Source organism: Hemitrygon akajei, chromosome 2 (assembly GCF_048418815.1).
Source record: "Hemitrygon akajei chromosome 2, sHemAka1.3, whole genome shotgun sequence".
NCBI lineage: Eukaryota > Metazoa > Chordata > Chondrichthyes > Myliobatiformes > Dasyatidae > Hemitrygon > Hemitrygon akajei.
In genome coordinates, this window is record NC_133125.1 from 42462493 (window position 1) to 42484016 (window position 21524).

The following is a 21524-nucleotide window of genomic DNA, read 5'->3' on the forward strand; positions in this document are numbered from 1 at the left end:
AGTAGGGAGAGAAGAAAAATAATGTACTGATTCACTATTGCCACTTTCACACTGTTGCAATAATCCAAATCTACCACAATATATATCCAAAAAGCAAGCAGTAGAGAGATAGGTAATTTGCTATTACTAGTAAACAAACTTCTTGTTAGACCAAAAGTCCAAAAATAATTTCTGTGATCAAAATTGCTTATAGTTTTTAATTATTACAATTAGAAATGATCCATTATGAAATATGCATATCAATTAAAATTGATTCTATACAGATACTTGTTAATTGAAAGAAATTCTATTTACAGTATTTTTACAACATTTACAATGAAAAACAAAATTTTTAATATTGGTATATTTTTGCTTCTGTCTTTTCCAGGATTTGCCATCTATAATATGACATTTTCTCTATTTCAGTAGTCATTTTCTGATTTATTAGTCATGTGTTGATCGATTTACTTCTTATTGTTATGATCCTTTACTTTTCTATTTTCTTAGCCATTACTAAAGAAGGTGAATCAGTTTATTGTTTATTTATCAGTATTCTAAAAGAATAGACCTAGAAATCTCTCCACACATTTTTCTAGCATAATTATGTCACCATGTGTCACCCTACTGCTGCTTTAAAAACAAACCAACATGAGGGTTAAACTTTCTTGACTACATTCACATCAAACCATCTTCAGGAAATGGGTGTGGCATTGGTAGAATCTACTGCCACACAGTCCTGGTGGAAACAAAATCCCATCTTCGCATCGGTTCTTCATCATGCTGCGTGTCGAATCCACTCTGCAAAATGGAAGAGACTCAGAGCAGATCAGAACTGAAGTGCTGTGGGCCACCTGCAGAAGCAGAAATGTACATCACCACAATCTGGAACCTCATAGTCTGGCATAAGCCTCACTCTGCCATTACAATTAAAACAGGGACTAACTGTGATTCAGGAAGGAGCACAGAAGGGGCTGGCGGGAGCAACACTAGGCTCACCAAAAGTTGAAGTGCCAAGCTGGTGAAGATGCACCACACGCAAACGTAAAAACAATATACAGTGCTAAGCAACCCCGCAAGGCACTGCAATACTGCAGGCTGGGTGACAAATAGTGGTGTACAATCAAACAGATAGCACCCTCAGCCAGGCTGGGGCCTAGTATCTGACTGCTAAAGACAAAGGCTGACACATTTGCAGCTACCTTCCAACTGGGGAGCCAAAATTCCCACCACCATGAGAAAAATCTGCCGTTGAGAAGTTATCGTTGTTTGACAAATCACAGATGGATAGAGATGACATTTCTGTTTGAAGCACAACGTTACACTACGGCAATCTCATGCTTCTGTCACAGAGGCTTTGTGGGATTGTAGCTGTCAAGCTAAAGCGTCAACTCTGTAATTAATACAGCAAATGGGCTGTGTCATTAGAAATCTGCCTGTGATTTCAAATGAGAACCTAAGGCCAATAAGTGCATTTCTTAATCAAGTGAGACAATAATCATCTGCAGCCTCTGTTAAATATTCTACTGTATTAAGAGGAGATTATTAAATGTCCTGAAGAGATTATTGAGAAGCCTTACTACTTTATGCTGTTCTATTCTAAATATCTATTAGAGTATTTGTGGTGAACTACATATACCTGTCTGGACACGCCCCCTGATGACTGCTCCTGTGGCTCCTCCCACAGACCACTGTATAAAGGTGATTGATAGAGGTCTGAGCCCGGCCTCTCAGTCTCCAGGATGTAGTATGGTTGTCACTCACTGCTCGTTCCTTCTTTCAGTCAATAAAAGCCGATATCTCACTTTTACGTCTCAGAGTGAGTTATTGATGGTGCATCAATTTTACTGACTGGAAGTTTTAAAACATGGAAAGTGTTTTACGTCCGGAAAGATTGGATTTGGCGGATATGGTCAACCAGATAGCTCAGTACAAGGTGTACTCGACAATAGATCTGAAATCCGCTTATCACCAGCTCCCCATCCGCCCAGAGGACCGCCCCTACACCGCCTTCAAGGTGGGCGGCAGGCTCTATCACTTCCTGCGCATCCCCTTGGGTGTCACAAATGGTGTCTCTGTCTTCCAGAGGGAAATGGACCGGATGGTGGACCAGTGCCAACTGAAGGCCACATTTCCCTATCTGGATAATATCACCATCTGTGGCCGCGACTGGTCGGATCACAACGCCAACCTCCAACGATTTTTCCAAGTGGCCGAAGCCCTGAACCTTACTTATAATAGGGACGTGTATGTTCGGAACCACCCGACTCGCTATCCTTGGGTATGTCATGGAAAACGGGGTCATTGGCCCTGATCCCAACCGTATGCGCCCCCTGTTAGAACTCCCTCTTCCCACCACTCTCAAAGCCCTCAGACGGTGCCTGGGCTTCTTTTCCTATTACGCCCAATGGGTCCCCCATTACGCAGACAAGGCCCGCCCCCTGGTTAAGACTACCACATTTCCCCTCTCTGCCGAGGCCTGCGCGGCCTTCAGCTGCATTAAAGGGGACATTGCCAAAGCAATGATGCATGCGGTGGATGAGACCATTCCCTTCCAAGCAGAGAGTGACGCCTCCGATTTCGCGCTTGCTGCTACCCTCAATCAGGCAGGCAGGCCAGTAGCATTCTTTTCTTGTACCCTTCAAGGCTCTGAAATTCGGCACTCCGCGGTGGAGAAAGAAGCCCAGGCCATAGTGGAAGCTATTTGACACAGGAGGCACTATCTCGCCGGCAAAAGGTTCACCTTGCTGACCGACCAGCGCTCGGTTGCGTTCATGTTCAGCAACCAACAGCGGGGCAAAATCAAAAATGATAAAATTTTGCGGTAGAGAATAGAACTCTCCACCTACAACTATGATATCCTGTACCAGCCTGGCAGACTCAATGAGCCCCCTGATGCCCTATCCCGGGGAGCGTGTGCTAGCGCACAGCTCGACCAGCTATACGCCCTTCATGCACATCTTTGCCATCCAGGGGTCACCCGATTTTACCATTTCGTGAAAGCCCGGAACCTGCCGTACTCCCTGGAGGACATCAGGACGATGACCAGGGACTGCCAAATCTGCGCTGAGTTGAAACTGCACTTCTACCATCCTGAAACGGCGCAACTTGTCAAGGCCACCCGCCCCTTTGAGCGACTGAGTGTTGACTTTAAGGGCCCCCTTCCCTCCACCGACCGCAATGTCTATTTTCTCAATATTATTGACGAGTACTCGCGGTTCCCCTTTGCCATTCCCTGCCCCGACACCACTACCACGTCCGTCATAAAAGCCCTGCGCCAGCTCTTCACTCTGTTTGGATATCCCTGCTATATCCACAGTGATAGAGGGTCCTCCTTTATGAGTGACGAGCTGCGCCAGTACCTGCTAGCTAGGGGCATTGCTATTAGTCGGACCACGAGTTATAATCCCCGGGGAAATGGACAGGTGGAGAGGGAGAATGCCACAGTGTGGAAGGCCACACTTTTAGCCCTTAAGTCAAAAGGGTTGCCGGTCTTTCGATGGCAGGAGGTCCTCCCTGAGGCACTCCACTCTATCCACTCCCTGTTATGTACGTCCACCAATGCCACCCCTCACGGACGCCTATTCTCTTTTCCCAGGAAGTCTGCCACTGGGACCACCCTACCAGCTTGGCTGACGTCCCCAGGGCCAGTGCTGCTCCGGAAACATGTGAGGAGTAATAAATACTCCCCGCTGGTCGAGAGGGTTCACCTTCTACATGCGAACCCCCAGTATGCCTACGTGGTCTTACCTGATGGGCGGGAGGACACGGTCTCCGTCCGCGACCTGGCGCCCGCAGGAGCAGCAGACCACTACCCCGAACACTCCACGGTAACTATGAACCCTGTACCCGAGGTGACACCGCGCACACCAAGCCCTACACAGACTCCTCACGACAATCATATACCGGGCGTCTCGTACGCGTATATACCAGGCGCCTCGCACACGCGTGAGGGATCACTGACGCCTAGTGGGCTGACACCTCCAGTTAGGCCGGAACCAGCACAACCACCGTCTCCGGTGCAATCACCACCGGCACCTGTGCAATCACAGCCGGTGCTACGTAGATCGCAGCGACAGATTCGACCACCTGATAGACTTAACCTGTAAATATACTTGTAAGAAACTTCGCCCCATGCGGACTCTCTTTTAAAACAAAGGGGGGGTGAATGTGGTGAACTACATATACCTGTCTGGAAACACCCCCTGCTGACTGCTCCTGTGGCTCCACCCACAGACCCCGGTACAAAGGCGATTGAGGTCTGAGCCCGGCCTCTCTGTCTCCAGGATGTAGTATGGTGGTCAACCACTGCTTGTTCCTTCTTCCAGTCAATAAAAGCCGATATCTCGCCTTTATGTCTCAGAGAGAGTTATTGATGGTGCATCAGAGGATTAACTTGTAGGAGCACAGTCTGGATCGAAGTTACTCAAGTCAAGTCAAGTCAAGTCACTTTTTATTGTCATTTCGACCATAACTGCTGGTACAGTACATAGTAAAAACGAGACGTTTTTCAGGACCATGGTGTTACATGACACAGTACAAAAACTAGACTGAACTACGTAAAAAACAACACAGAAAAAAAACTATACTAGACTACAGACTACCCAGGACTGCATAAAGTGCACAAAACAATGCAGGCATTACAATAAATAATAAACAGGACAATAGGGCAAGGTGTCAGTCCAGGCTCTGGATATTGAAGAGTCTGATAGCTTGGGGGAAGAAACTGTTACATAGTCTGATCGTAAGAGCCCGAATGCTTCGGTGCCTTTTCCCAAATGGCAGGAGGGAGAAGAGATTGTATGAGGGGTGCATGGGGTCCTTCATAATGCTGTTTCCTTTGCGGATGCAGCGTGTAGTGTAAATATCCGTGATGGCGGGAAGAGAGATCCCGATGATCTTCTCAAATACATGTAGATTAGGCATGTAAACGTTGGGAGGATGAGGGATTAGATTCTCAGCTCATGAATGCCTTAGGTGACCTACTCCTCTTAGAAGCCGTGATACTTCACAATGAAGATCCCAATACTGGGCACTGGAAGGCAGTTTTGGTTGTAACAACGTGATTCAAGATGGAACTACACTTCAGTGTTCAGCATTGCAGAGCAAGCTACTAGCACGCAGAGTGGGGTGCAGGTTTATCATGAAGAGGTATTAAAGAACCTTGCTCCTTGGCCTTTGACCTTTGGCATTAGTAAAGATTGGTTCTTTTGTGCTGAACAGCGTCATTTCTCGGAACCATGTTGTTGAAAATCTCAACGACAATGAAGCTGAGGACGATAATACTGTTAATAGCATTTGACTGAGCTTGCCCCTGGAAAGAGTGTTGGCCAAAACAAAACTCTTGCCCAAAGCTGACTCTTGGATGATTGTAACTGGCTCTAAGACTTTCAAAATGGCTTTACTTTGAATTTCACAACATGATTATTTTTGTATTGTGCAGATAAATTTCTAGTCATTAATCTCATCACTCTGTCTTTTTCATGTGAACTTTTAATTGTTTTCAAATGCTACTCACTTTTAAGAAATCTTCAGGCTCTGTTTCAACTGCTGTTTCTGGTATAGTATCCCAAATAATTGCATTCCCTGGAAATGCAAGGATTCATCATTTCCACTGCTTGAGTACAAAAAGCAGCAGTGGATCGGAACAGCAAGAAAGAGCTTTGACCAGTGACTAATCAGTGTTTGCAACTGGTTAGCAAATTAAAGAAGGGCAGAGGCAAGCGCAGTAACAGCCAGCGGACCGGCTGTCGTCTGATTGGACAGGGTCAGAGTGGTGATCTCGAGGCTTTAGCTCTTTGAGGCTTCAACAAAGAGAGGCTTCAGTCAGAGAAAGCAAAAGAAAAGAAAAGCTCAAGGCTAGGTTTTCTTTTACCTTCCCTTCTTTATATCTGCTCAGCTAGGATAGTAGAGATGCCAGGCAGGATAGGGTTGTGATCTCAGGATTGCTACCCATGCCACATGCTAGTGAGGCCAGAACTAGGAAGATTACACAGTTTAATATGTGGCTGAGGAGTTGGTGTAGAAGGAAGGATATAAGATTTTTGGATCATTGGGCTCTCTTTCAGGGAAGGTGGGAACTGTACAAAAGGAACAGTGTGCATCTGAACTGAAGAGGACTAATATCCTAGCCGGAAGGTTTGTTAATGCTGCACAGTGGGGTTTAAACTAAAGCAGGGGGCTGGGAACCAGAGTGCCAGAACAGCTAGTGCAGAGGTTGTGGAGACAGATGTTGGTAGAACCTCAGGCAAAGTTGGAATCAAAATGTTGAGCAGGGTGCGAGTAGTCTCCTGAGCTGCATATATTTCAATGCAAGGAGTATCATAGGAAAGGTGGATGATCGTGCTGAGAATGAGGGAGCTGGTTTACAAACAGAGGCAATGTGCAGTGAGGAGAGGCTGTTGATATTGCAGTCAACAGGATGAGTTGCAGCATAAACGGTGGACAAAATTGAAAAGGGTGAATACTGGACTGAAGGTGTTGTATTTGAATGCCTGCAGTTTACAGAATAAGGTAAGTGAACTTGCAGCACAGTTGCAAATTGGCAGGAATTATGTTGTAGGCATCACTGAATCATAGCTGAAAGGAGATTATAGCTGGGAGCTTAATGTCCAAGGATACACATTGTATCAAAAGGACAGGCAGGAAGGCAGAGGGGGGTTGCTCTGTTGGTAATAATGCAATCAAACCATTAGAAAGAAGTGACATAGGGTCAGAAGGTGCTGAATCACCGTGGACATAGCTTAGGAACTGCAAGAGTAAAAAGACCTTGATGGACCCCCAAAGAGTAGTAAGGATGTGGCCTACAAATTAGAACAGGATATAGAAAATGCTTGCCAAAGAGGTGATGTTACAATAGTCACGGGAGATTTCAATATGCAGGTAGATTGGGAAAATCAGGTTGGTGCTGGACTACAGGAGGGGGGATTTCTAGAATGCCAATGAGATGCTTTTTAAAGCAGCTGGTGGTTGAGCCTAGTAGGGTATCAGTTATTCTGGTTCAGGTGTTGTGCAATGAACCAGAATTGATTAGAGAGCTTAAGGTAAAAGGACCCTTTGGGGAAAGTCATCATAATATGTTCGAATTCACCCTGAAATTTGAAAAGGAGAAGCTAAAATCAGATTAATCACTATTACAGTGGAGTAAAGGGAATTACAGAGGTATGAGCAAGGAGTTGGCCAGAATTTACTGGAAAAGGACACTGGCAGGGATGACGGCAGAGCAGCAATGGCTGGAATTTCTTGGAAGTAATTCAGAAGGCACAGAATATATACAATACGAAGAGGAAGAAATATTCTAAATGAAATACGACACAACTGTGGCTAACAAGAGAATTCAAAGCCAAGATAAAAGCCAAAGAGAGGGCATATAATTGAGCAAAAATTAGGTGGAAGTTAGAGGATTGGGAAGATTTTAAAAACAGAAGGCAAGTAAAAATTAATTAAGAATGTAAAGATGGAATATGAAAGTAAGGTAGCCAATAATATTAAAGAGGATACCAAAAGTTTCTTCAGATACATAAAGTGTAAAATAGAGGTGAGAGTGAATATTGGGCTATTGGAAAACGATGCTGGAAAGGTAGTAATGGGGTCAACGAAATGGCAGATGAAATGAATAAGTATTTTGCCTTAGTCTTCACTGTGGAAGATACTAGCAATATGGTGGAAGTTCCAGGTATCAGGGGTCATGAAGTGTCTAATTACCATAACAATGGAGAAGGTTCTTGGGAAACTGAAAGGTCTAGAGGTAGGTAAATCTCCTGGACCAGATGGTGTACACCTCAGGATTTGAAAGAGGTAGCTAAAGAGATTGTGGAGACATTAGTATTGATTTTTCAAGAATCACTAGATTCTGAAATGATTCCAGAAGACTAGAAAATTGCAATTGTCACTCCACTCTGCAAGAAGGGAGAGGGGCAGGAGAAATGATAGTATGGTCCAGTTAGTCTGACCTCAGTGGTTGAGAAATGTTGGAGTAGATTATAAAGGATGAGGTGTCAGGGTACGTGGAGGCACGTAATAAAATAGGCCATAGTCAGCATGGTTTCCTCAAGGGAAAATCTTGTCTGACAAATCTGTTGGAATTCTTTGAAGAAATAACAAGCAGGGTAAACAAAGGAGAATCAGTGATGCTGTGTACTTGGATTTTCAGAAGGCCTTTGACAAGTTGCCACACAAGGCTGCTTAACAAACTACAAACCCATGCCACTACAGGAAAGATACTAGCATGGATAAAGCAGTGTCTGATTGGCAGGAGGCAAAGAGTAGGAATAAAGGGAGCTTTCTCTGATTGGCTGCCGGTGACTAGCGGTGTTCCACAGAGGTCTGTGTTGGGACTGTTTCTTTTTAGGTTATATGTCAAGGATTTGGATGAAGGAATTTATGGCCTTGTTGCAAAGTTTGCACACAATATGAAGATAGGTGGAGGGGCACGTAGTTTTGAGGAAGTAGAGAGGCCACAGAAGGACTGAGACAGATTAGGAGAATAGGCAAAGAAATAGCAAATGGAATACTGCATTGGGAAGTGTATGGTCATGCACTTTGGTAGAAGAAGTGAAAGGGTTGACTATTTTCTAAATGCAGGGAAAATACAAAAAAAAGACTGAGGTGCACAGGTACTTGGGAGTCCTTGTGCAGGATTCCCTAAAGGTTAATTTGCAAGTCAAGTCTGTGGTGAGGAAAGCAAATGCAATGTCAGTATTCATTTCAAGAGGACCAAAATAAAAAAAGCAAGGATGTAATTTTGAAACTTTATAAAGCACTGGAGATGCCTCACTTGGAGTATTGTGAACAGTTTTTGGACCCCTTATCTTTGAAAGGATGTGCTAGAACTGGAGAGAGTTCAAAGGAGGTTCATGAAAATGATTCCAGGATTGAATGGCTTGTCATATGAGGAGTGTTTGATGGCTTTGAGCCTGTATTCACTAGAAATCAGAAGAATGAGGGGAGAACTCATTGAAACCTACAGAATGATAAAGGGCCTTGATAGAGTGAATGTGGAGAGAATGTTCTCCATGGTGGGAGAGTCTCAGACCAGAGGGGCATCCCTTTAGAATGGGGTTGTTGAGGAGGAATTTCTTTAGCTGGAGAGTGGTGAATCTGTGGAATTCTTTGCCACAGGCAGCTGTGGAGGCCGTGTCTTTATGTATATTTAAGATAGAGGTTGATAGATTCTTGAATAGTCAGGGCATGAAAGGATAGGGAGAGAAGGCAGGAGATTGGGGCTGAGAGGAAAAACCATCAACCGTGATGAAATGGCAGAGCAGACTCAATGGGCCAAATGGCCTAATTCTGCTCCCATATCTTATGGTCTTATGGTCTTATCATATGTCTCTCTCTTTCTTTCTTACATTGGGTGACAGAGCAACAGTGTCTGTTGTGTTCAATTTGGTAACACTCTCACCACTGGGTCAGAGATTAGTGGTTTCAACTCCAACTCCAGAGCTGTGAGTTAAAAGAAATGAGGCCGGCACTCCAGTGTGTTACTGCCGGAGAGGAGCCAGGTTGATGAGACGAATATCAGGCCAGTGTGGTGAACTACATATACTTGTCTGGACACGCCCCTCTGCTGACTGCTCCTGTGGCTCCTTCCACAGACCCCTGTATAAAGGCGATTGGGGCACTGCTCCTCCCTCAGTCTTCGACATGTCGTGCTCCCTTTTTGCTGTTAATAAAAGCCTATCGTTCACTTCCAGTCTCCTAGAGTTATTGATGGTGCATCAGCCAGTTACCTTGGTGTCCTTCATGTCCTGGCTAGTACAAACGTTCGTATTTATCCCTGGATCAAAATCACTGAAAATTGGTCTAATGATTATCATACTATTGCTGTGGTAGTTTGCTACGTGCTAATAGGTTGCTGCATTTCCTACAATATAACAGTGTGTACATTTAAAGGGATGTAAGTATTGAGGGATGCATAGAGCTGGACATGAAAGGCATTGTATAATACTAAACCTTTTATGTGATTAAAATACAGTCAGCATTTGACTTTATTGATATGCATGAATGACCATAATTGGTTTTAAATTCTACATCCACAAAACATATAAAACTCCTAAATATATGAACACTAAAATGACAGGAGTGAATTTCATTTTTAAATAACAAAAAAATCTACAAATGCTGGAAATCCAGAGCAACACACACAAAATGCTGGAAGAACTCAGCAGCTCAGGCAGCATCTATGGAAATAAATAGTCAATGCTTTAGACCAAGGCACCTCATCAGTTGAAGGTTCCCGGCCCAAAATATTGACTGTTTATTCCTCTCCATAGATTCTCCCTGACCTGCTGAGTTCCTCTGGCATGTTGTGTGGTGTCCCTTTAAGTTTTATTTCTTTTTGTGAATGTTTGGTTCTCACAATGCTTCCTTTTCTGAATATCTGCATTCTCATTGGGTATTGAAGTTATTGGCTTCCTATGGTATCTTATCCAATTTCTGATTAGCTATTAAATATCACTGGGCACTATTTGGAACTATGCTCTTTCTCTGCCTCTCTGCTTTCCTACTAAAATATCAATAGACCAAATGTGGCACAGGCTTGATGCCTGATAGAACTAACTCAACAGATCAAGAATGTAATCCCTGATCTTGTGGTGTACAAGACCTTGTGTTATTTCGGTCAATATGCTTCTGGATCTCAGGAGGAACCATCTCAGGAAGGACTGCTATGATCTATACATTATCCAGCTTCTTCTCCTCAGCTCTGTTCCATTAACCTTCATAGACATCTGTGGACTGAGTCAGAGATCCCACTCACTGAGTCAACTCATTCCAAGGTGGACAGGTTTGACTGAGCCAGCGTTGGACTGCTTCCTGAGTGAAATGTTGCCATGATGCTATGGTGTTCCTATTGCTGTGCCAAGAAAAGTTCCAGCTATTGTTAAAAACTCAAGATTCTTCTAAAACTTTTGAAATGTAGAGATGATCATTTATCTTAAGCAGGGTCTACCACTGAATTGAGACAAGGTATCATCATTCATTCAATTAGCAGCAGCCAGCAGTTTGTATATTTTAATTTGTACAATACAAATTGGCATCTCATCTGTCTTATCTGGAGTAACGTCATGAAGGATCTGTTGGCATTTTAAATAATTATAAATGCCAGTACCAGACTTCACAATTGTAATTTAATCTCGTAATTGATATGAAACTAGTCTCAACAGCGGTTTGACACCAATTAGATCATAGGAATAAAACTCTGCTTCAATTTTGCTTTGTAAATTATTATTAACTGCACCACCACATTGACAGTTTCACAATCTACATTTCACATAACGTGCAGCATTAATAGAGCTTTATCCCTAAAGATCTGCATTTCATCTTGGCACTGTAGCAATAGCTAATCTCCTGAATTTTCATATGGTAAGGACACTGGCAATTAGCAATAAATTCTTCTATCGCTTCACATCTTTTGTGAAGACACAGCAAGGCAGGTGGCTCAGATTAATGATATTTGGATTATAAAAGGAGGCTCCTTATTAGCCATAATCCCCCACTGAATCAGCGTCCTCATTGCAAGCAGGCTTCAACTCATTCATTCCGATGGAAAAATAACATCAAGCATTAATTTTTCAGTGCATATTTATGTCACTTCATTCTATTTTTGTACCTGTTGAAAATATACGACATGACAGAGCAGAGAACATGGGTACATATACAATTGCTTCGGAATAATAAAGTGACAGCAGAAGCTTTCATAGAGAACATAAAACAATTCAGCCCGCAATGTCTTGTGGAGCCAATTAAATTGTTAAGCAATGGTCAACTAAACTAATCCCTTATGCCTACACAATGTGCATATCCTTCCATTTTTCTCACATTCATGTAACTATCTAAACGTCTTGTTAAAAATCCCTAGTGTGTCTGCCTCTACCACCACATCAGACAGCACATTCCAAGCTCTCACCACTCTCTGTGTAAAAAAAATTGCCTCTTATATGCATGCCCTCTGATATTACACATTTCAACCCTGGGAAAATGCTATAGTCTGTCTACTCTATCTACAGTACACCCTTTGGAATCTTATAAATCACTATCAGATCTCCCCTCAGCCTCCACTGCTCCAGAGAAAATGTCCCAAGATTCTCCAACCTCTTGATTTAGCACATGCCTCTACTATAAGCAACGTCCTGATAAATCTCTTCCGCATGCTCTCCAAAGCCTTGACATCCTTCCTACAATGAAGTGGCCAGAATTGAATGCTAATCCAGATGAGGCCTAACTATATAAGGCCGTATAACTATATAAGCCTATATAAGGTTTTATAAGGCTGCAACATAACTTCCTGACCTTTTAACTGAATGCCTCGCCTGATAAAGACAAGCATTCCATATGCCTTCATAGCCACCCTATCAACCCATGGAACCACTTTCAGGGAGCTATGAACTTAGGGCCCAAAATCCTTCAGCTCTGTCTCTTTACATTTGACCTACCAAGGTTCAACACTTCACATTTGGCCGTGTTAAACTCCATCTGCCATTTCTCCGTCCATGTCTGAAACTGATCTATATCCTATTGTATTCTTTGCTGGTTATCCACACTATCCACAACACCACCAAACGTACCAACCCACCCAACTGTATTTTCAGCCAGGTCATTTGTATACATCACAAACAGCAGAGGTCCTTGTACAGATCCCTGCAGAACATCACTAATCATAGACCTCCAGCTAGAATGAGTCCTTTTGACCACTACCCTCTGTCTTCTATGGGAAGGCCAGTTCTGAATCCAAATGGCCAATTCACCATGAATCCCATGCATGTTAATCTAGATGAGCCTCCCATGAGGGACCTTGTCAAATGGCATGTATACAACATCCACAGCTCTATCTTCATAAATCACCCTTGTCACTTCATCAAAAAACTCCGTCAAGCTAGTAAGACACAACTTGCCCCGCGCAAGATCTCGTTGGTTCTCCCCAAGTAGGCAATGATTTTCCAAATGCTCATTAATCCTATCCTTGAGAATTATCTCAGTTAACTTCCCTACTACCGACATGAGACTCACGAGTCTATAGTTTCCAGGATTAGCCCAGCTGGGTCACCAACTGCAGAATCCTGCACTCGGTTTTTTTATGGTATGTGACTCACACTGGCTTGGTGGCGAAGTGTGGTAAGGACGTACTGTGCACAGTCTAAAACATTGACAGAATCATGCAAAAGGCACATCAGTCACTCTACTCATGAGGAGTTTGAAGAGATTTGGTACGTCATCGTGGACTGGCAAATTTCCGTAAATGTATAGTGGATAGCACTTTGACTGGATGCATCACTGACAGGTATGAAGGCTCCAGTGCACAGGATCAGAGGCTGCAGAAGATTGTAGGCACGGCCAGCTCTATCACAGGGACAACCCTCCCCACCATTGAGGACATCTTCTATGTCTACGTATATAAGCTAATCTTATGTATTTTTATTTATGGTCGTTTTAAAACTTGTGTCCAGAATAGACTCAAAAGAGAGTCAATCATAAGGCAATTTAGAATGAACAAACAGTAGAAAAATAGACACTGGACTTCGAGTAAATGAAAGAACAGTAAAGAGAAGGAATGTTTGAAAAAGAATAAGCTTATAGCTTTGGTGGGAAATCATATATTAGCAGCTTAGTTAAAATACAGATGGCAAATGATTTGCAGAATTATTTAGGACCAAATTATACTTGATATCAGTACATATCTTCTACTGGTCACATCAGAAAATGAGAGCAATTTAAACTAATGAAATGGCCATGCCTAAACCTTACAACAATTATTTGAGAATCAATACCAGCTTCAGAGCATTAGAAAATACCAATACAAGGGGAAATATTCTGTGATGAGAACTTTCTGTTGTAACGGCCCCTACTTGTATCTTACTCTAAATTTTACATTGTTAAGAACCCATGTCATCTGACAAAAGGAAATTAGAGATCTTTGAGCTAATGATACATTATGCTGAGGGTTAGGAAGAAGAAGTAATGAATGGAGCTAACCTATGTCATAGTTATTTCACGATGGATGAGCATTGAGCAAACTGAGGGTAGTGGGTGGACAAATAACCGTTAAACACTTACAGCCGTAGAAAGGGATCTAGTGCAAAGGTTAAGCAAAGCAGGAACAGGTGTTTCTGCTGTGCTTTCAGGAATCATTGAAATCACATAACAAGCATCTGCAGCGACCACCCATGTAAGAGCTGGCAGTTAAACAATTCATGGTAGTCAATTATAGCATTACAATACATACTACATATTAATGAACCAGATTTAAAATCAAACAAAACTGAAGTAAGATTATCACAAATGGAGTCAAAAAAGTACCACTGAACAATTATAATTTGAAGGCAATTATTGCATTAATGATAACTAAAAAATTGTTACATCCATGTTGCTTAATCTTAAACAATAAGTAGTTGGTAAAGTCAACTGAATAGAATCATTACATATTCTTTATTTAATAAATAATTATTAATATTACGGTAGATATATACTAATATAATTATTTGAACTGCTAATTTATACGTTTTTACACAAGCAGGGTCCCTCAGTGAAATGGAGATGTAATAACTAACTGCCACAGCAAAAGTTACAAAAAGCATGAGAAGTCTGCTGCATATTTCAAATTAAGGCCAAGATCTTCTCAAGGACACATTCCATCTCCCTCCACCTCCCACGACAACTTAATGCATTTTTTGTCCACATCCTGTTTTCACTGGAACAACACTTTCTTCTCTTAGAAGTCAAGTGGGAGGGGTCTCCACTCTCTCTAGAGTCTGCATTGTGCACTCTTAACATGTGTTGAATCAATTTAATGGAATTCAAACATTGTGTTACACATATATAACAATCCAAAGAAAGTCATTGAAATGCAAAAGATTACTTCCAGCATGTAGACAGTTACCTGTATTATGATTCATAACTAATTAGGAGCACATATACAGATATACAAATATGTGAATTAGGAAGCAGAACTCGGCCAAATGGATCATGAAGTACTTTTACTTCTCCAAAAAATAGTTCACTTTTTGCCACATTATTCTCCATTTTCCTGATCTATGTCCATTTATAGATCTTCCTTCTGCCCTTCTTTTCTTACCAGTGAAGCATCTTCAGCAAATGTAGCAACTATACATTTTGTTTCTTCATTGAAGTCACTTAAAGATATGTGAGAATTTGAGTCATCTAGGACACACCCAATATTTCATCTTGCCAACCAGCAAAAGATCTACTTATGACAAATACTTCTTTCCTATTACCCAGACAATTTTTTAAGCTCAGCAAAATGTTCCATTATGCACCCCGAGCTTTTATTTTGAGCAATAACCTTTGATGCCGTGCCTTCTCAAAATCTTACTATATATGCTGGTTCCTCTTTAGCCATGGCATGTTAATTCCTCAAAGAACTCTAAATATTTGGCCAAACATAATTTCTCTCTGATAAAACCATTTTGATTTTGCCTGATTAACTTGAATTTTATGTGTCTTAGTTTAACATATTTAATTATAGATTCTAACACTTTTTCTTCTGGCAGTTGTTCTGCTAACTGGCCTGTAGATTCCTGCTTTCTGTCTCCCACCTTTCTAAAATAAAGTGTAACATATACTTCACCAATCTAGTGAAATCTTACTCATATCTTGGAAATTTTGAAAAAAGATAAACTAACATTCGAGGGGTGATTGATAAGTTTGTGCCCTAAGGTAGAAGGAGATGAGTTATTAACTTCAAACTTCCTGCATTTGCTCTCAAAGAGTTGAACTGCATGTGCATGTAATGAGAGCTGTATAACTCATCTCCTTCCACCTTAGGCCACGAACTTATCAATCACCCCTGCTGTGGACCACTTCTACAAAGAAGGGGTTCCCTATGCTCCACGACTGCTGGACTAAGTGTGTAAATGTAGGAGGGGACTATGTTGAAAAATAAATGTGCTAGGTTTTCTAAAATTGACTCCTACCTTAGGCCGTGAACTTATCAATCACCCCTCGTAAGGTACCATCTCTCTAGCCACTTTATTCATGAAGTCCACCAGAAGCATTGGTCTTCTCGACTTGGTTGAAACATATGAAATTGATAAAAGATGCCACTTCTTGCCATGATATTCACCTACTTGTGCTGACAAGTTATTGGTTCTGTGCACAATTAAGTGCCAGAGACTTCTGGATAATGGAAAGGTAGCTTTATTTCACTTCTTCAGTCTGATCTGAGAGGGTGAATGATGGTGGGATTTCTCCTTGACTTACCAACAACAGAAAAGAAATTGTGGTAGATTAGTCAATGTCTTGGGAGTAATGCTTCCCCTGTGATGTTGCCACATTTAATCTCTGGAGTGAGAGAGTTTTGCAACTGAAATTTGCTCTCAGGGCAGTTTTAATATTGTAGATAATGAATAATGCAATGTGTTGGCATTAGAAAAAAAGTGCCAGACAAGCAAATTTGTCCAGGATAATATCAAGCTATTGGAGCGTTGCTGCACTGCACATATCCAAGCTAGTTAGCAATGCTTTTTCACATTAATGACCAGTTGTGATGGGACGGGGGTTCTGGAGGTTATGAATGTTCCCATTATTTTCATTTTCTGTGGGCACTTTACTTTTGAAATCCATTATGTTGAATTTGTTGTTACTAAAATAAAATAGTTGCACCAATTTACTCAGTCCTAATGCCTTGCTCTCTTCCCGAAGGTCCTGCAAATTATGTTCCCTGAGGTGCCTATCTAAACCTTCTGTGAAAGCTCTGATTAGCTCCACTTCCACCACCTTTGTAAGCAATGAGATCGACATTCAAACTCCCAGAGGCGTGGAAGCTTTTCGGTGATGCACACTGATGTACTTTGCATGAACAATTTATAAAAGCCTTTCCTCCCCATAATAATATCCAGCTCTAATCCTCAGGAAGGAATTTCCAGGCACCAGTCTTGATCCTGTTTTCACAGCTGTGACTATGCTGCACCTGCTCGTGTCAAACATTTGTTCAAGGTGATCCTCGGACTGTTGTCTGTAGGGCACACAATGACACTGCTGTGTTCAATATCGGGGAATGCTATGGATCGTTCTCTTGTTACGGAAAATCATTCTCTGGCACACAAGTGACCACTAACCTGTCAGCACATTGAGGATGACATCATCATTAAAAAAAAATAGCAGTTCATTTTGTTGATACAGACTTTGAGAAGGTCTTTAACAAAGTACAACATGAACATTTGCCAGCAAGATAGGAATCTGTTGGCTCCCAAATTATTTCGGAAGATCAAACCGGTTTTATTAAAAATCGCTATTCTTTTTTCAATGTTAGGAGATTATTGAATATTGTTTATACTCCTTCACATAATACTTCAGAATGTGTTATATCATTAGATGCGGAAAAAGCATTTGATAGTTGAATGGCCCTACTTATTTTATGTGTTGGAGAAGTTTAATTTTAGTCCGACCTTCATTTCTTGGATTAAACTGATATATCAAACTCCAGTAGCCTCGGTGTTTACTAATAATCAAAGATCTCCATTTTTTCGTTTATTTCGGGGCACTAGACAAGGTTGTCCTCTTAGTCCATTACTATTTAACATCGCCTTAGAACCTTTGGCAATTGCCATCAGAGAATCACATGATATTTTGGGTATTAATCGTGGAACAGATATTCATAAGGTATCTTTATATGCAGACGATTTATTATTATTCATCTCTAATCCTGAAAAATCTATTCCAGCAGTCTTATCATTGTTGGCTCAATTTAGTGAGTTTTCTGGGTATAAGTTAAATCTTAATAAGAGTGAATTGTTTCCTTTGAATAAACAGGTCCCAAATTATGGTATTTTACCTTTTAAATTAGCTAACGATTCTTTCACTTATTTAGGGATTAAAATTACCAAAAACCATAAAGAATTATTTCGGTTTAATTTTTTACCCTTAATTGATCAGATTAAAGGTTTGTTTACTAAGTGGTCACCATTATCTTTATCTCTGATAGGTAGGATTAATGCTATTAAGATGGTTATTTTACCTAAATTTTTATATGTTTTTCAAGCGGTACCAATTTTTATTCCGAAATCCTTTTTTACTAATGTTGATTCAAAAATTTCTTCATATATATGGCAGAATAAAAATCCCAGGTTAGGTAAAATATACTTACAGAAGACAAAGAAGGATGGTGGGTTGGCATTACCCAATTTCAGATTTTATTATTGGGCAGTTAATATTAGATATTTGATATGTTGGTTGAAAGAATGGGATGGTCCTTTTGGCCCTCATTGGGTGAGTTTGGAAACCAAATCGGTTTCTGCTTATGCTTTGGGTTCTATCTTAGGGACATCTCTCCCTTTTGCTCTTTCTAAATTGCCGAAGCGAATTGACAACCCGATAGTTAAATATACCTTACGTATATGGTTTCAATTTCGGAAATTTTTCGGGTTGACTCAATTCATGTTAAATAGTCCTATTGTATCTAATTGTTTTTTCCATCCCTCAATTATAGATCATGCTTTTTTGGCTTGGAAAACTAAGGGATTATTAAGATTTTCCGACTTATTTTTGGACAACTGTTTTATGTCCTTTGAGCAACTAGCTAATAAATATAATTTGCCTAGATCTCATTTTTTTAGATACTTACAGGTTAGGCATTTTTTAAGTACGGTACTTCCTTCGTTCCCAAATTCTCTGTCTTCAGATACTTTGGAAAGTTTGTTTGAACTAAACCCTTTTCAAAAAGGGCTTATATCAAAACTTTATAATATAATTATGAAGATACGTTCAGTGCCCTTTGATAAGACCAAAAATGATTGGGAAAGAGAACTTAATCTTATTATTCCTATTGAGAATTGGGATAGAATTCTTAAATTAGTTAATACTTCATCTATATGCGCCAAACATTCATTATTACAATTTAAGGTTGTACATAGGGCCCATATGTCCAAGGATAAATTAGCTCATTTTTATTCTCATATAAACCCTATTTGTGACAGATGTCATTTAGAAATCGCTTCTTTAACTCATATGTTTTGGTCATGTCCACTTTTGAGAAAATATTGGAAAGATATTTTTGATATTATTTCGGCGGTATTGAACATTGATTTACAACCCCATCCTATTACCGCAATTTTTGGTTTACCGATGATGGACTTACTTCACTTATCTCCGTCCGCCTGTCGAATGATTGCTTTTCTCACTTTGATGGCTAGAAGATCTATTCTGTTGAATTGGAAGGAAATTAATCCTCCCACGGTATTTCATTGGCTTTCTCAAACTATGTTATGTTTAAATTTAGAAAAAATTAGAAGTGCTGTATTTGATACTTCTATTAAATTTGAAAAGATATGGAGACCATTTATTCAATATTTTCATATGATGTAATGGCCCTGTGCCGGGCTTATTGGTTTTTTTTTCAGCCTTAATCGTATGTATGTTGAGAGGATCGGAGTTGACGTCATTGATGTTTATGTATACTCGTGAGATACTATGAACAGCCCTTTTTTTTTTTCTCTTTTTAAAAGATTTTTAATTTTTTTTTCTTTTTGGTTTTTTTTTCTTTTTCTTGATACTAGATTAGTAGATTAGCTAACTTCCTTAGATAGATTTTTTTTTTCTCTTTTTTACATTATATATTATGAAATATTTAAACTTACCTTGTTCATATATATACTATACGGTTTATGTTTTGGGAAACTTACTTATGCTCTATTCATTGTTTATGTAATACTTTATGTATAATGGGAGTCTATATATTTGTAATCCCTTACCATTATTTGAATTGTATCTCATTCATAATATTTTAAATATTAATAAAAAGATTGAAAGAGAGGAATCTGTTGGCTTCTAAGGAGCTGTAGTTCTCCAGACATGACATTAGCCAAGGGATAAAGGTAGCACATCCCAGCTAACTAAGAAGATACACGCAGAAATGTTCTCCTGGGATTCAGACAACAAAATTCCAAAATCTTTGTCTGATGCAGAATATCATAAACCAAGAATGGGTGAAGAGGATAATTACAGACATCGGAAGATAATTGAAATGACAAAGCAAGTGTAATCTAATGCGTAAAACGTAAGTCTTTAATGTGAATAGAAATATTGAGGAAATATAACATTAACTAACTGAAGCAATTCTAAATAGAAGTAAATTGAAGGTAGGGGTGAAGGGTGGAGTAAAAAGACATGTAGTCAAGTGGAGAAGACTATTAAAGTTCTGTTTGGATACTTGGCTATAGAAGAATAAAGCCTTGGGAAAGTTCCAGCAGAGATTTTTGAGAATGGCACCAGAGATGCCGGGCTTCCTTCCATGAAGAGACTACGGAAACATTAATACTTATCTTTGGAATATAGAGAGTATAGAATTTGGAATATAGGTAGCAGAACTATACAATATCATAGATTGTTTAAGTTGTTATGCCCGCAGCCCCCTCCTTTGTGAGAATCGCAAGGTCACTATTGGGTTGGATCAGGGGACCCAGGAAATGAGAGACGTGCAGAATGCCTCGTTCCCCGGCGATGTAAAGTCACGAGACATGGCCATTGTCTCTTGGAGACACATTTGTGGATTGAGATCCTATGCTACGTGAGAGCCCTCGGGCAAAGTAGGCTGGGTGAAGGGGAGAGATTGCATCATCCCCCAACCTGATTGACATCTATGACCCTGCAAGTCAGGATAAAAGAGGGGCTGTAGGAACGGCCCCTCAGACGCACCAGAAGAAACGCTAGCAATCCCGGAATAGCGGGAAGCCATTTGAAGGAAGCCACGTGCGTTCAGTTCCCTTGCCTGGGACTGGTGGCTGGTACCACGGAAAACGGCTTTGAACTAACAACGGGGAACCAACTCCCCCAACTCAACGGATTGACATCATAAAAGACCCGGGCAAGTTTAAAACCGTCTCTCTTAAACCCAAAGAGCTGCAGCTTGAATGACAGTGACTTTTATTTTTCCATCGGACAATACAATATCCCCTAGACAACGATAGAGCTATTTCTTATTGATTATTATTATACCCGCGCTTTTAGATTGAGTATTGACGACGTATATTATTTGAATGTTTGTATTAATCTTATTTTTGTGCCCCTTTATTAATAAAGACTTTTAAAAATAGTACCATCAGACTTCAACGGACCGCTCTATCTTTGCTGGTAAGTGACCCAGTTACGGGGTACGTAACAAAAGAAAGTATGTTTCCAGGGCCAAAAGGAAATCAGAGATCCTAAATTTCAAGAAATGGGTTAAGAAGGCAGAAATTTGAATATGTTGAGTCCACAAAAGTTGAGTGCATTAAATTACCCTAAATATACTCTGCAAAATATGTTTCAATATTTGAAACCATTTATAACTATTGTGGAGTGTTGCATTAATTTCAGTTTGCACCAGGCCTTTATCAACCCTGTGCCACTCCCAACATCAAGGCATTCTTGAGTGAGTGCTCACGACTCATTGGCACGACGGATATTAACATCTTACCGTGTTTTTGATTTTTTAAATTAATAAATTAAATCTGCTGCAGTATTTAATCCTGACCTGACAAAAACTACTCATGATTAGAAGAGCACTTCATAGTCTAGAAATTCTAAAGTCTCATTCCTGGCGAGCAGGTGGGCATTTT

General features: G+C 40.6%; 1 long non-coding RNA gene across 1 annotated transcript in view; it reads right to left on the minus strand.

The window, feature by feature from the left end:
• Positions 1 to 346: 346 nt before the first annotated feature.
• Positions 347 to 21524, minus strand: part of LOC140741242 (uncharacterized) — a 94962-nt gene continuing 73784 nt past the window's right edge. The window contains exon 3 of the long non-coding RNA XR_012102039.1: positions 347 to 777. This is a non-coding gene — a long non-coding RNA (uncharacterized lncRNA). The remainder of the gene's footprint in view (positions 778 to 21524) is intronic.